We start from the raw sequence: 13,048 nt of genomic DNA, 5'->3' as shown, positions 1-13,048 counted from the left end.
TATACTAGCCACCCTAGGTCGAACTAGGCTACACGCGGCACGGGCTAGGTAGTTTGAATTAGCCGTGGGCAGGGAAATGGCGGCGCCCAGGAACATGCAAATAAAGCCTGGGATATTTTAATCCCGGGCTTCATTTGCAAGTTCGAATGACTACATTAGCCACCCTAGTTCAAACTAGGGTGGCTAGTGTAGACATACCCTAAGATACTTTACCTCCCCGCTCAGGCTGGGAAGTGAACTCTGTGGATGAACCTCTGAGCTCTGGGTCTGTCCTGACAAAGGGCAGCAACTGTGAGTGGGATGCAGAGAAGGGTTGGGCATGTGAAGGGGCCATTTACTTGCTGGACTTAAGAACCTGAGATGGAAAAGGACATTGCCCAACCTGCTTTCGGTGGAGCTTTTCCTCATGGTTTTGTTTATTAACTTTGTTTGTGGTCTTTCCCAAATTAATGCCACGTTATTTCCCTCACTTTTTATTAAAAGGGTTTTTTTCTACACTCAGACTCTGTGCTTGCGAGTGGGGATTCCTAGGTTACGGCGGGTGGGGGGGGGGGTGGCGGTATTGAGCCAGTTCTGTTGGATGGATGGAGAGAAACTCCTAGATATTGATCCCAGCTCTGGCTGCTGCTGGCTCTACCTGGCAGAAGGGTTACATGTAAATCTGGAGTAATTCAGATTTCCATTAGTGTAACTGTAGAATTTGACCTTTATCCTTTAAACAGAAATGTAATTAAGAGCAGTAGTTTTAATAAGATACTGCTCCTACTTTTCAAACAGAATGCTGTATTTCATCACTGTAATAACCTTGTACATATTGGACATGCCAGAATATTACGCAATTAAACCATAGGAAAGCTACTGACATCTCCTACAATGCCATCTTCAGAGCCTCAATCAGTCGTACTCAGATCCCTGTATGCTTCCATACAAATCTGCCTGCGTAAGTACTGGCAAAAATTACATAAGGCGGTTCATTTGAACCCCTGCCCATCATTACACATGGCTATCACACATCCTAGCAAGTTCTTCTTCTTGGCCCCCGACCAGGATGCTCTGAAGGGAATCCTAGCCTCTCTGCTCTGGATCCCCCTATATGTATGATGCATCTGAACCCTCAATGGGGTCCATAGGCCCCCTCCCAGACAGCAGACCCTTCTGTGAGCATTGGAACCTGCTGTGCATCTGCCTATCCTCTCTGAGTCCAACACAGACTCTTCAGACTCCCCACCACATAAACCACCCTCCCTTTCTCCTAGAACACTCCCTGAAAGGTGTGATGCTTCTGGTTCACATTTGAACTCTCTCAGGGTCAATATGGTCATTGTGAATGCTTAGCATGTGCTGATAGGCTGTTTTTTGCGCCAATTCTAATGCCTCTGCTCTACAAGAGAAAGCACCAACCGTATAGAATCTATAGATCATACAACAATACAACATCCTAAATGCAATGTCACCCTCCCTTGGGATCATCTCTCCTTTGGCATGCAGGCAGGGTCCACCCTACCCAGCCCCTGCAACCAACTTGTCAACTGCTGAAAATTATTTTAATGGACAATCTAGAAAAAAAAAGAAAGCCAAACTTTTTTAGGGACGCAATCTTACATAATCTTACATAAAAATGGCTCAAGAGGACAAAAGTGAACAATATTGCGTGGTTTTATTCATACATCACAACAACACTGTTATTATGCTAGCTTAACTTACGTAGTAGCCACATCAGCATCCTTCAGGTTCTCCAGTTTGTGATCATACATTCCATCAGGCACACTGTCAACCAGTGCTTTAATAATTTTTCCAGATCCCATTTTTGACAGGATATAATCCTTCCAGCATAGGAGAGAATGGTTTATTTCTTACATTTAAATTGAATTAATAGGCAACAGCTTTAAAACAAACAAAAGAAAGTTTTTCTTCACTCAGTGCATAGTCAGCCTGTGGAACTCCTTGCCAGAGGATGTGCTGAAGGCCAGGACTTTAACAGGGTTCAAAAAAGAGCTAGTTAGATTCATAGAGGTTAGGTCCATCAATGGTTATTAGCCAGGATGGGTAGAAATGGTGTCCCTAGCCTCTTGTCTTTCTGTAAATGGATGAAAGAGGGCTTACATGAGGATTACCTATTGCATTGCCTCCCTCTGGGGCACTTGGTACTGGCCAGTATCGGCAGACAGGACACTAGGCTAGATGGTCTGATTCAGTATGGCTATTCTTATGTTCTTACGACTGCCCTGCTGTGATTTATAGCAGGGATCCTGTGGGAGGCTGCTACACCCAGCTCATTGTACCTTGTTTCCTTTCTTCCAACCATGGAGGGCCCTGCAGGGGTGTGTGCTGCATGCACACCCACCAAAAGTTGCAGCTGTGCTGACACTAGTGACGCTTAAGAAGAGTTCAAAGGCAGAGTAGAGCAGCCCCTATCAGCCAGCAGCATGTCGGCAGGAACCCCTGGCAGGTGAATTCCCCTCTCTGCCCCTGCCCTGGGAATTGTAGATTTCCTGGAGCTGCCCCATGGTGTAGGGCTTACACCAGGGCCAAGGCAGGGGGAGGATATCTCAGCTCCATGGCAAAGCTCAGTGATTTTAACTGATATCTAAATATTTTTATGGATTTTAGTGTAGTGAGGAAGAGTAGTTGCCCACTGACCTGGAAGGGGGGGGGCCCTTCATGAGCCCTTGTGTTCATCTGACCGGAAGTCAGCAGATGTGGCTAGGTCTATAAAAAGCCAGCCCAGGAACTCAGTCAGGCCCCAGACACCAGGAGAACCAGATGCCTGCCCTGTGCTCCTCAGCTGGGAGCCTGAGGACTGGCCTGGACCACTGGGACCTCTGCCAAAGCTATCAAGCCCCAACACCCCAGCAGACCTGCCGGAAAACCAGGTATGCGCAGAGGGGGAGAATGGAACTAGCCCAGGGATTAGCCCATCGTTTGGCTGGGTCAGAGCCAGGGTCAGCATGTTGCAGGAAGGATCCCTGCTGACACAGCACCAAACTGTTCTGCTGCTGTTAGGGCCCTGGGCTGGCATGCAGTAGAGTGGGTGGGCCTGCGTCCCCCTGTCACCCAATCCCGGGCTAGCAGTCTCTCCCTCTCCACCACTTCAGGCCAAATGCCTGTGTTTGCCAGATCTCCACCTGAACAAGGAGATCCGATCATTAGTGTGAACTGCTAACTGTAGGGACTAACTGTATTGCTTCCCTGCCCTGCACCGGGCCTAGGTTTTCCTGTGTTACTGCTCTGCCCTGAACCGGGGCCATTGTTTGTTTTGCCACCCCGCCCTGAACCAGGGCCTGGGCTACAAACTATATCCCGTGACTGTTTGTATTACTGCACCACCCTGAACCAGGGCTGGGCCATTGACTGTTTATTTTGCCACCCCACCTGAACCAGAGCCTCACTGTTTTTCTGCTGCTCTGCCTTGCTTGAGCGCCTGGACTATTCACTGTGTATCTTGGGACTGTTTGTATACTGCCCCACCCTGAACCATGGCCTGGGCTTCTAACTACCTAAACTGGCTTATTAACCATTGAAGTGGGCTGAACACAAAGGCCCGAGACCTAGACTACAGGGACGCGTGAGCTGAGGCGGAGTGGCCACCCACTGATCCAGATGGGAAAGAGCCCCTCCATGAGCTCTGATGAGCTACATATAGATAGGTCCAATTTTAGTTCTTTTTTATGGACTGTCCTTAAATTCACTGATGGTTGGCAACTTTGCCCTGCAGCAGCCTGCTTCATCTTAATCCAGTGCAAAATGGCTCTCCATCCCCACCTATCTTCTCTCCCCAGTAAATCCATGTATAGACTCATGCTGGTGAGGTGGTCACCTGCTTCTTTTGTTCTGCCTTTTGATACCTTTTCATTGCTCCCAAATCCTCCAGAAAAGAAGAGGAGGTATCTTCTCTCACCTAGAACAAACCCATTGCCACAAGGTGCTTTACTTTGACTAGACACTCATTGAATGCTGGAGAATCGCTCACCATCATCTCCTTCTGGCCTGGCGGAGAAGTGACACAACAATGTTAATTCCTGGGGATCCACAGAAGCTATTTTTGACACTGTAATTTCATAAATTCCGGGGATCCACAGAAGTGATTCTTGGCACCATAATCTCATAAAATCATCCACAATTCAGAAGCAGTACAGGCAGAGCCCCCTCCATGCCATGGGTGGTAGGTATCGAAGGTAGAGGAAGGCAATGCCTTCCCAAATTTCCATGCTGGCCTTTCCATCCTGTGCTCCCAACCCTCCCCTTCAGCCTGGTCCCTTGTCTCCCAAAGTTGCCCAGGCTTCAGCCCCTCTGAGGCCCTGTGTTACCCTCCTTCCCTAGGCTCCCAGGGTGGGAAGGCTGGAGCCGTGCATTTTCTGCTGGTGGGTGGGGTGGGCTAGGGTGCTTCCCCTACACTGAGGGAGCTTGGCTCCCATGGGACCCTGGGTGATAGACAAGGGTCTCCAGCAGAAGGGGTTGGGTCTGGGGTCTTGCCTCCCCCGGACCTAGGTTCACCCCCCCGCCCCATCCATAGAGCTCTGGAATCATTACAACTAGGAAGGCTCAACACTTTTACTCAGGACTCATTGTTTTCTCTCCCCTTAATTTTATTTTTGTATGATTTATTTAGAAGTGATCCAAATCTGAGCACCCCAGAACTTCAGTAGAAGATGGTGATGGTGAAATTGGGACTTAAGCCAGGTCCTGACTGAATACTACTCTCGTCTTCCTCCCCACATGGACTAATCTCAGATTTGACCAGCCACACTTGAGGGGAACAGAGGGAGGACAGAAATCCAAACCCAATCCAGTACCATCTTCCCTTTTAATGAAAATAATTGTTACTCAACATTTTCCCAAGCCCCCAGATGTGGGTGGGTGGGTTTTAAATAGTCAAACTAAGTCACTAGGGACATCAGTTCACAACCGTATAGCAATGGCAAATCTGTATGCGCACCGTACAATCTATTTTCCCCTCACTTCCTCAACCGAGTTTATTCACGGTGTCTCCCAAGTTAGACATGGCATTGCACACAAAAACTACTATTGCAGCAGATACAGTTAGACATAGCCATCTAGTAGTGTGCTAATAAAAGGTCAGATGAAAAACAGAAGAAACCTGCCAGTAATAATATAAGAAATATTGCCCCAGGGAAATTAAAAGCAGTTTGCTGTGGTATTTGTCGTGTATGCTCATGGTCCCATACAATATTGTTTACTTTTTGCTTTTATAAAGCCTATCAAGTAATGGTTATAGTCTAGCATTTCTTTCCACTATTATACCATGTGCTGGTTTAAGGTTATAAACAGAGGGTAATATTTTTAAAGTGTCTGTTAAAAGTTTCATTGACATTAGGCTTCTATGTGATTTAGACGAGGGGTTCTCAACCTTTTACTTTTTGCTCCCCTTCCTCCTCCCAACATGCTATAAAAACTCCACAGCCCACCTGTGGCGCAACTATTTTTCTGCATATAAAAACCAGGGCCAGCATTAGGGGGCAACAAACAGGCCCACGCCACAGGAACCCTGCTCAGGCTTCAAATTCAACCCCCAACTGGAGGGGCTCAAAGTCCCTCCTCTCCCCCCCGAATTCAGCACTATGCAAAGGGACTTTGGCTTTCTGCCCCGAGCCCAAGCAAGTATAATGCTGGTCCTACTAGTGGCTGAGAACCGCTGATTTAGACAATTATGTAAAAAAAAAATGTACCCAGTGTCAACGTCACTCTTGAGTTCAAGCATTCATAACTACAAAATATTCACATTTTCAGTTTAAATGGTCCAAGTTTTCTCTACTGCAAGATTAATTATTTTAACAAGTTTGATCAAAAACCTTTTAGCCACATTTACATTTTAGGAGTCTAAAAAAAAATCTTTCTGTTACAAAATAGTCTACACTGGGAGTTGAGGTTGAACTTAGCCACATTAAGTCAATTTTCTAAACAATGAAAATTTGGCCATTAAAGTCTATTTCTGTATTCCTGCTTTCATTAGAAGTAAATTCAATGATGGATGGTTGTCTTTTTGGTAATGCAGACGCAATGCTGTGAAAGTTGGTGTTCTTAACCTCCAAGAGGTGTCCCATGGTGCCCCGTGATAACTAGTTTGGACATGACTTTCAACTCTTGTATATTCTTTCAGGGTGGGGAAAACTTCTAATCCCATAACTTCATCACAGTGCGGTCCCACTGATCTGTACTTGTCTCATGGCACCAGAATGGAGTGGATCAAATGCTGGCACCATTTGCAATTTGCTCAACTCAAATGCTTCACAGAAAAGTATGTTCATGGCATGCTGAGATGCTTCCTTGTTCCAACAAACCTTAGATCTACTCTGGACATACTCCAACATTAGGCATACCAAGGTTGACACCATCATCATAAAGGTTTGATGATGAATAAGATACACAATGGGGTCCATGCTTATGCTGCTATGGCATCTGCGTGGATAACTAGCAAGAGATGAAAAGGTGCAAATTAACTGTTTGCCATTGTAGGGGTGGGAGGACTGCTGACAACATGCACAGTTTGGGTTCCAGCATGCCCTCAGAGCATAACACAGAATGCAAAGGGGCGCAGGCAGTGTGGGATAGCTACCTAAAGTCAATGGGAGCCACCATACTGGGAACATGGTATTTCTAACTATATTGAAGTCTTGCACACACTGCAAACATGCACCTTCAACTTTACAAAATTGGGTGCTAAAAAATTGACCTTAGTAAATTCAAACTTATCTTGTAGTGTAGTCATGGTCATACTAAGGACCATTAAAAGTGGCTGAAGCTTGCAATTTGGCCTGGACATAGTCCTCAGTGAGAATGAACAGTTTGCCTTATCTGGGGGATGGTAGATATAACTCTTAGACTTTTAAAAGCAATTGAATATCACTTCTGCGCATGCTAGATTTATTAACCTATTAACCAGTGAAGATCTTTATAGCATCACAGCACATCCTCCCCTTTGGTCCAGAGAAGGGTGTTAGGCAGGCATAGGGCTTGGTGCTGAAATGAACATGAGGGAAAAGGCTAAAAGATTCCCCAAAATTTTGTTTTAACCTTAAGAAAAAGGAAAGACAAAATAATTACAGGCATGAAGAAAACTGTAAATCCCACATTTTAGGATCAGTATCGTTACTTAATTTTTTATTTTTATATTCTGTATTTTATCATACACTGTAAATTAAAAAAATTCCAATGTTAAATTTCTACCTCTATATGAATCCTGATGTTTATAAAGCATATGCAATTATGAAAAAAAAATCCACACACAATACCCTGTTACAGAAACAAAGTTTGCATTGCTAAAAGTACAAATATGAAGAAATGGCAGCTATCACAGCTGCTGGGGGGGAGAGGAATGGTATATTTTCCCCTATGCACTTACACAATATCCTTTGCAAAGTAGCTTTATTTAATTTTTTTCTGAGTTCTATGTGTTTCACAATAAGCCTGTCAAGCTATAATAATTGAGGGGTTATTGTAAATCCTCTAGTCAGAGAAGAAAATGAAAGCAACACAGCTGATCAGACAATGTTCCCAGTTTTTTTTTTTTTTAATTTCAGCTGCTGAGTCTTAATATTCCTTTTTTTAAAATTCAAGATGCAGTATATTTGGGCCTTGCAAACAAGTAGAAGGGGAAAAGTTACCGAGTAAGAGCTAAGTAGGATGAGCACCAGGGCATTGGATTACTAGGTAAGGCACAACTAGAAAGAAGCTAACATCAGCAGGTTGCTCCCAACTGTGCCACATTGACTTTTGCTGCAAATCATACAAACTAAAGTTTTTTTGACTGTAGTAATTCCCTTCCAAACATGTAAGCTTTTCCTGCGGAAAAAGGGAGGGGATGTGTAACTATAGAAGGTGAAGCCCTGTGTTCCCAAAAGGTATCTGGAATGCAAGAGATTGCCCTTTATTAGGATAGGCCACGTTTCATGTCACTCTGTACAGTTTTTCCAGCAGCTGCCCAAGAACCTCTGATTGCTGATTCAGTAACTCATACTCTGCGACAGTGTTGTTGTGACTGGGATTGTTCTCAGAGCTCTAATGATGAGTCTCTCTGTACACCTAGGCTTATCATTAACTGCTATGCCTCCCTACTCCCATTTGTAAAATGTGGACAAAAGCATAAACTTATTTACCAACCTTTTAGGAGTGTTCTGAGGATTAATTCATTAGTTAACATTGTAAAGTGCTTCAGAGATGAAAAGTGCTATCCAAGTACTGAGCAGTTAACAAAAAGCCAGAATACAAGTAGGACATTTGGGATCAACTATTAGTTACCTGTGAAAAGGAAGAGTGATCACAAGCAAAATGAGGTGTGATAGTGAATTTATCTTGGAATTACTCAGTCTTGGATTAGCTCATTGGACATTTGCATCAAGCTAAAGTGACACTTCCACTTAGTCTGAAAAACATCCCATCAGTGAGGAACTGAAATCTGTGTTGCTTCAGAGAAAAGATTGAGCTATGGAAGCAGGAAGAAGATGTCTTGTGCAATGTCCTGAGTATGTTAATAAGACCAACAACAAAAAAGGACACTACGAAGGGATGAAGATCTTCCAAGAGATGGTGTTTAGAACAAAGGCGTTAGAACAAAGGCCATACGTGGATATTTCTAGCATGTTGCCAAACTCAAAAGCATTCATAGATGAGACCAGACATTTCTGCCCACAGTTAGATCCGTTCATTTGACTTCCCTCCAATCTGATTTAATCTTATTCTATTAGTCTGATAAAAGGAGAAACTAGACCCTGTTTAATGTTTGCAAAATTACTTCTGCTCTCTTCTAATAAAGCACTCTGATATAAGCCACACTTGATAACAAGAGTTCTGTATTAGGCTAGCAAAATCTCATTTTACAGGACAACTGAAATGTCCATTGCAAAACAGACAGGTTATTGATCATGCTTCTCCCAGGTTCTTTTTATTAAAATGGAAATTTTCCAAGTTTTGTACATATGTGCACTCTCTCAGAAGGGTTCAACTGTTTTAATTCCAGCAGCTCATTTATTAAATTGGTCCTCACCATTCTATTTTAGATAGATAGTTTACTGAATAAGACCAAGATCAACATGGTATTAGAATAACCCTTCTGGCAGCAACAAAGACCAGGTTTAATATCTGGATTCCTCCCAACAATACAAAATAGAGCCAACCCTACCCAGTGATCTCAGAAAACCTAACATCACCCTGGGGCACCTCAGGCTAGGTCTACACTTTAGGCTTTTTTCGGAAAACGTTCCACAATTTGCATAATTTTTTTTTCCGATCACTTCTCCGGAAGAGGCTTTTCCATCATTTGGCCCAGTCTAGAAGGGGCCAAATGGTGGAAAAGCCTCTTCTTTTGGCAGAGCCCTTAGCCCTCATAGAACAAGGGATCCAGGGCTCCCTGAAAGAGCGTGTTTGCTCTTCCACAAAATAAAGCAGAAGAGCAAATGCATTCCTTGGACGCAGTGTAGACATACTCTAAGTGTGGCAGTATTGCCTACTCATCGGCATTGAGTCTGTGTATAATAAAGATAACTCTTAATGAAAGGAAAAGAGAACCCAGCATTAATTTGGGGAGCATTACAACAACATAGGACCATAAGCAAACCAGACCCCACAGCATGTTGAGCAGTGGCCTTTGCCTCAGTTTCCCACCCTGTGGGGGGGAAAGTCCAATGAATGAATGGCCATTTAGCGGAACACCCCTCTCTGCCTCCACTGCACCTCACACACACTTGGCAGCAGGGCTGGCCTTACCATGAGATGAACTGAGGCAGCCGCCTCAGGTGCCAGACTGTGTGTGTGTGGGGGGGGAGGGACACCACTAGGACCCAGAGTGTAGAAAATTGTGTCTGCTGCTGGTGCAGCGAGGGGGCATAGGGTCATCGTTTGAGTTCCCCACCTCAGGTGCCAAAGTGTTGTGGGCCGGCCCTGCTTGGCAGTCCTTGGTTAGTGAAGACCCAGTGGTGAGAGGTGCAGTCATTGGTTTCACCTCCCACTCCAGGAGGAATTGAGCAATGCCTCAGCTACTCCTACTACAACTGGCTTGCAGCTGCTGCCGCTGGCCCAGTGGCCCCCGCTCCTTCGCTGCCTCTACTTGCTCCTCCCATGATATCACATTCGGAAGTTTTAGCCCTCAGTCATTTCAGCAAGTAGCGGGAAGTCTCACAACCAGCACCATCTCTGTTCACTGAACTCGCGCAAGATCTGAGGCTTAGCTCCTACACTTGCCCGGCAGTCATGGCAGCTCTAGGGATTATCGAGAAAGAAATCTAAGCAGCTATCACTAAACGCTAGAAACAGGCAGGTCTAATGGTGTTTAGGATGTTTTGGAGAGAGTCCACATGTCCAGGTAGGTGCACATGTCCCCAGCCACTGTCATTTGGCACCCCTGCACTCTGCTTAGCAAGTGAGGTTCAGTTGAAGATGACCCTCCTCTGAGTCAGGGCATGCTAAGTAGTTATGCAGCTCTTGATGCATATAATAAGGATAAAACCATTTTATTACTTCTGCATTCAAATAGAGTGATATGTAACCCAAGCCAGCCAAAATGGATCATTTTGGCAATGCAGTTCCAGCTGATGTGCACCTGGACACAGCAGGTGTCTCTATGCAGACACAGACTGCTCCTGAAGTTTTTTCCTCCCTGCTCATCACTACATGCTCCTTAGACTAGTACAGTTTGCCCTATAACAGATTAGCAGTGAGCTGGTATTTAATTCTAACCTATCAGTGAAAGATTTTGGGCTAATTTTTTAAAATTTCAGTCTAATTGTTTTGTTACCCACAAATACTTTTGTGTGTGGTTTTGCAGACACCGTTCTTTGTAGGTGCAAATAGGATTGCATTTATATTTCTATCTGCATTTGTAGGTGAGGTAGCTAGATTTCCAGCACTCACAAATAATCATACCCGTGCAATTTCAGATGAAGTTGTGGATCTCTTTTCTTCCTGCATCCTAAAAAGTAAGACCATGTCAAGATTACTTTAAAAATTAGGCCCTTTAAATTCTTCATTGCACATCATTTTTACTGCTTTCTTTACAATATGGATCACTTTAATTTTGAACTATGTTGTTTGATATATAAGAATATAAGAATGATCATACAGGCGCAGACCAAAGGTTCATCTACTCCTGTATCCTGTCTTCAATGCCTTAGAGGGAATAGACAGAACAGGTAATCATCAAGTGATCTATCCCCTGCTATTCATTCCCAGCTTCTGGTAAAGAGAGGCTAAGAACACCATCTTGGCTAATAGATGGACAAGTCACCTAATTCTTTTCTGAACCCTGTTACAGTTTTGGCCTTCACAACATCCTCTGGCAAAGAATTCCACAGATTGAGCGTGCATTGTGTGAAGTACTTCCTTCTGTTTGTTTTAAACCTATTGCCTATTAATTCCATTTGAAAGTACTTTCAAGATCCCTTATGCCTACTTTCAAGTACTTTTGAAAGTACTTTCAAGTAGGAATAAGGGATCTTCCGGAAAAGGGCTTATTTTCCGCAAGATTCCGTCTAGACTGGAGCTTTTCTCCGGCAAAACCCCGAGCCGGAAAAAAGCAGCATCCATGTTCATGCAAATGCCGCAGGGGATATTTAAATCCCCTGCGGCATTTGCAATTCTGAAGTGTCTCATTAGCATCCTTTTTACGGAAAAGGGTGCCAATGTAGACACAGCCCTAATGTTATGAGAAGAGTAAATAACTTTTCCTTAGTTACTTTCTCCACACCAGTCATGATTTTATAGACCTCTATCATATCCTTCCTTAGTCATCTCTTTTTTTCAAGCTGAAGAGTCTCAAGACTTGCTCAAGACTTTCAAGCTGAAATGTCTCAATCTCATCTACCTCTCTTGATAAGGAAGCTGTTCTATTTCCCTAATAATTGGTATTGTCCTTTACATAATCTTTCCCAGTTCCAATATAACTTTTCTCAGATGGGGTGACCACATCTGCATGAAGCGATCAAGCTGTGAGTATACCACAGATTTATAGAGAGGCAATGCGTTATTCTTTGTCTTATTATCTTTCCCTTTTTTAATGATTCCCAACATTCTGTTTGCTTTTTTCACTGACCCCACACATTGAGTGGATGTTTTCAGAGAACTATCCATAATGACTCTCTTTCTTGAGTGGTAACAACTAATTTAGACCCCATCCTTTTGTGTATAATTGGGATTATGTTTTCCAGTGTGCACTTTGTACTTATCAACATTGAATTTCAGCTGCCATTTTGTTGCCCAGATATCCAGTTTTGTGAAATCCCTCTGTAGCTCTTCTCAGCCTACTTTGAACTTAACTATCCTGTGTAATTTTGGATCATCTGCAGATTTTGCCATCTCACTGTTTACCTCTTTTCCCAGACCATTTATGAATATGTTGAATAGTACTGGTCCCAGTATAGACTCCTGTGCAACTCTTTTAGTGCCATTAATATATAAGAACATAAGAACGGCCATACTGGGTCAGATCAATAGTCCATCCAGCCCAGTATCCTGTCTTCTGACAGTGGCCAAAACCAGATGCCCCAGAGGGAGAGAACATAACAGGTAATCCTCATGTGCGCCCTCTCCTTTCAACCATTTACAGACAAACAGAGAGTAAGGACACCATTACTGCCCATCCTGGCTAATAGCCATTGATGGACCTAACCTCCATGAATCTATCTAGCTCTTTTTTGAACCTTGTTAAAGTCCTAGCCTTCCCCACATCCTCTGGCAAGGATTTCTACAAACTGTGCGCTGAGTGAAGAAAAACTTTCTTTTGTTTGTTTTAAACCTGCTGCCTATTAATTTCATTTGGTGACCCCTACTTCTTATATTGTGGGAATAAGTAAATAACTTTTCCTTATTCACTTTTTCTACAGCAACCATGATTTTATAGAACTCTATCATATCCCCCCCTTAGTCTCCTCTTTTCTAAGATGAAATGTCCAAGTCTTTTTAATCTCTCTTCATATGAAACCTGTTGCAAACTCCTAATCATTTTTGTTGCCCTTTTCTGAACTTTTTCCAATGCCAATATATCTTTTTTGAGATGAGGAGCCCACATCTGTACACAGTATTCAAGATGTGGGTGTACCAT

General features: G+C 43.6%; 1 long non-coding RNA gene across 1 annotated transcript in view; it reads left to right on the top strand.

Moving 5' to 3' along the window:
- LOC112544788 (uncharacterized) overlaps positions 1-13,048 on the top strand; it is a 40,621-nt gene that overhangs the window by 911 nt on the left and 26,662 nt on the right. The gene's annotated exons all lie outside the window — the stretch shown is intronic.

Source organism: Pelodiscus sinensis, chromosome 7, assembly GCF_052426305.1.
Source record: "Pelodiscus sinensis isolate ZL-2025 chromosome 7, ASM5242630v1, whole genome shotgun sequence".
Lineage (NCBI taxonomy): Eukaryota > Metazoa > Chordata > Testudines > Trionychidae > Pelodiscus > Pelodiscus sinensis.
The sequence above is the reverse complement of the archived record's forward strand: the minus strand, read 5'-3'. Positions and strand labels throughout refer to the sequence as shown.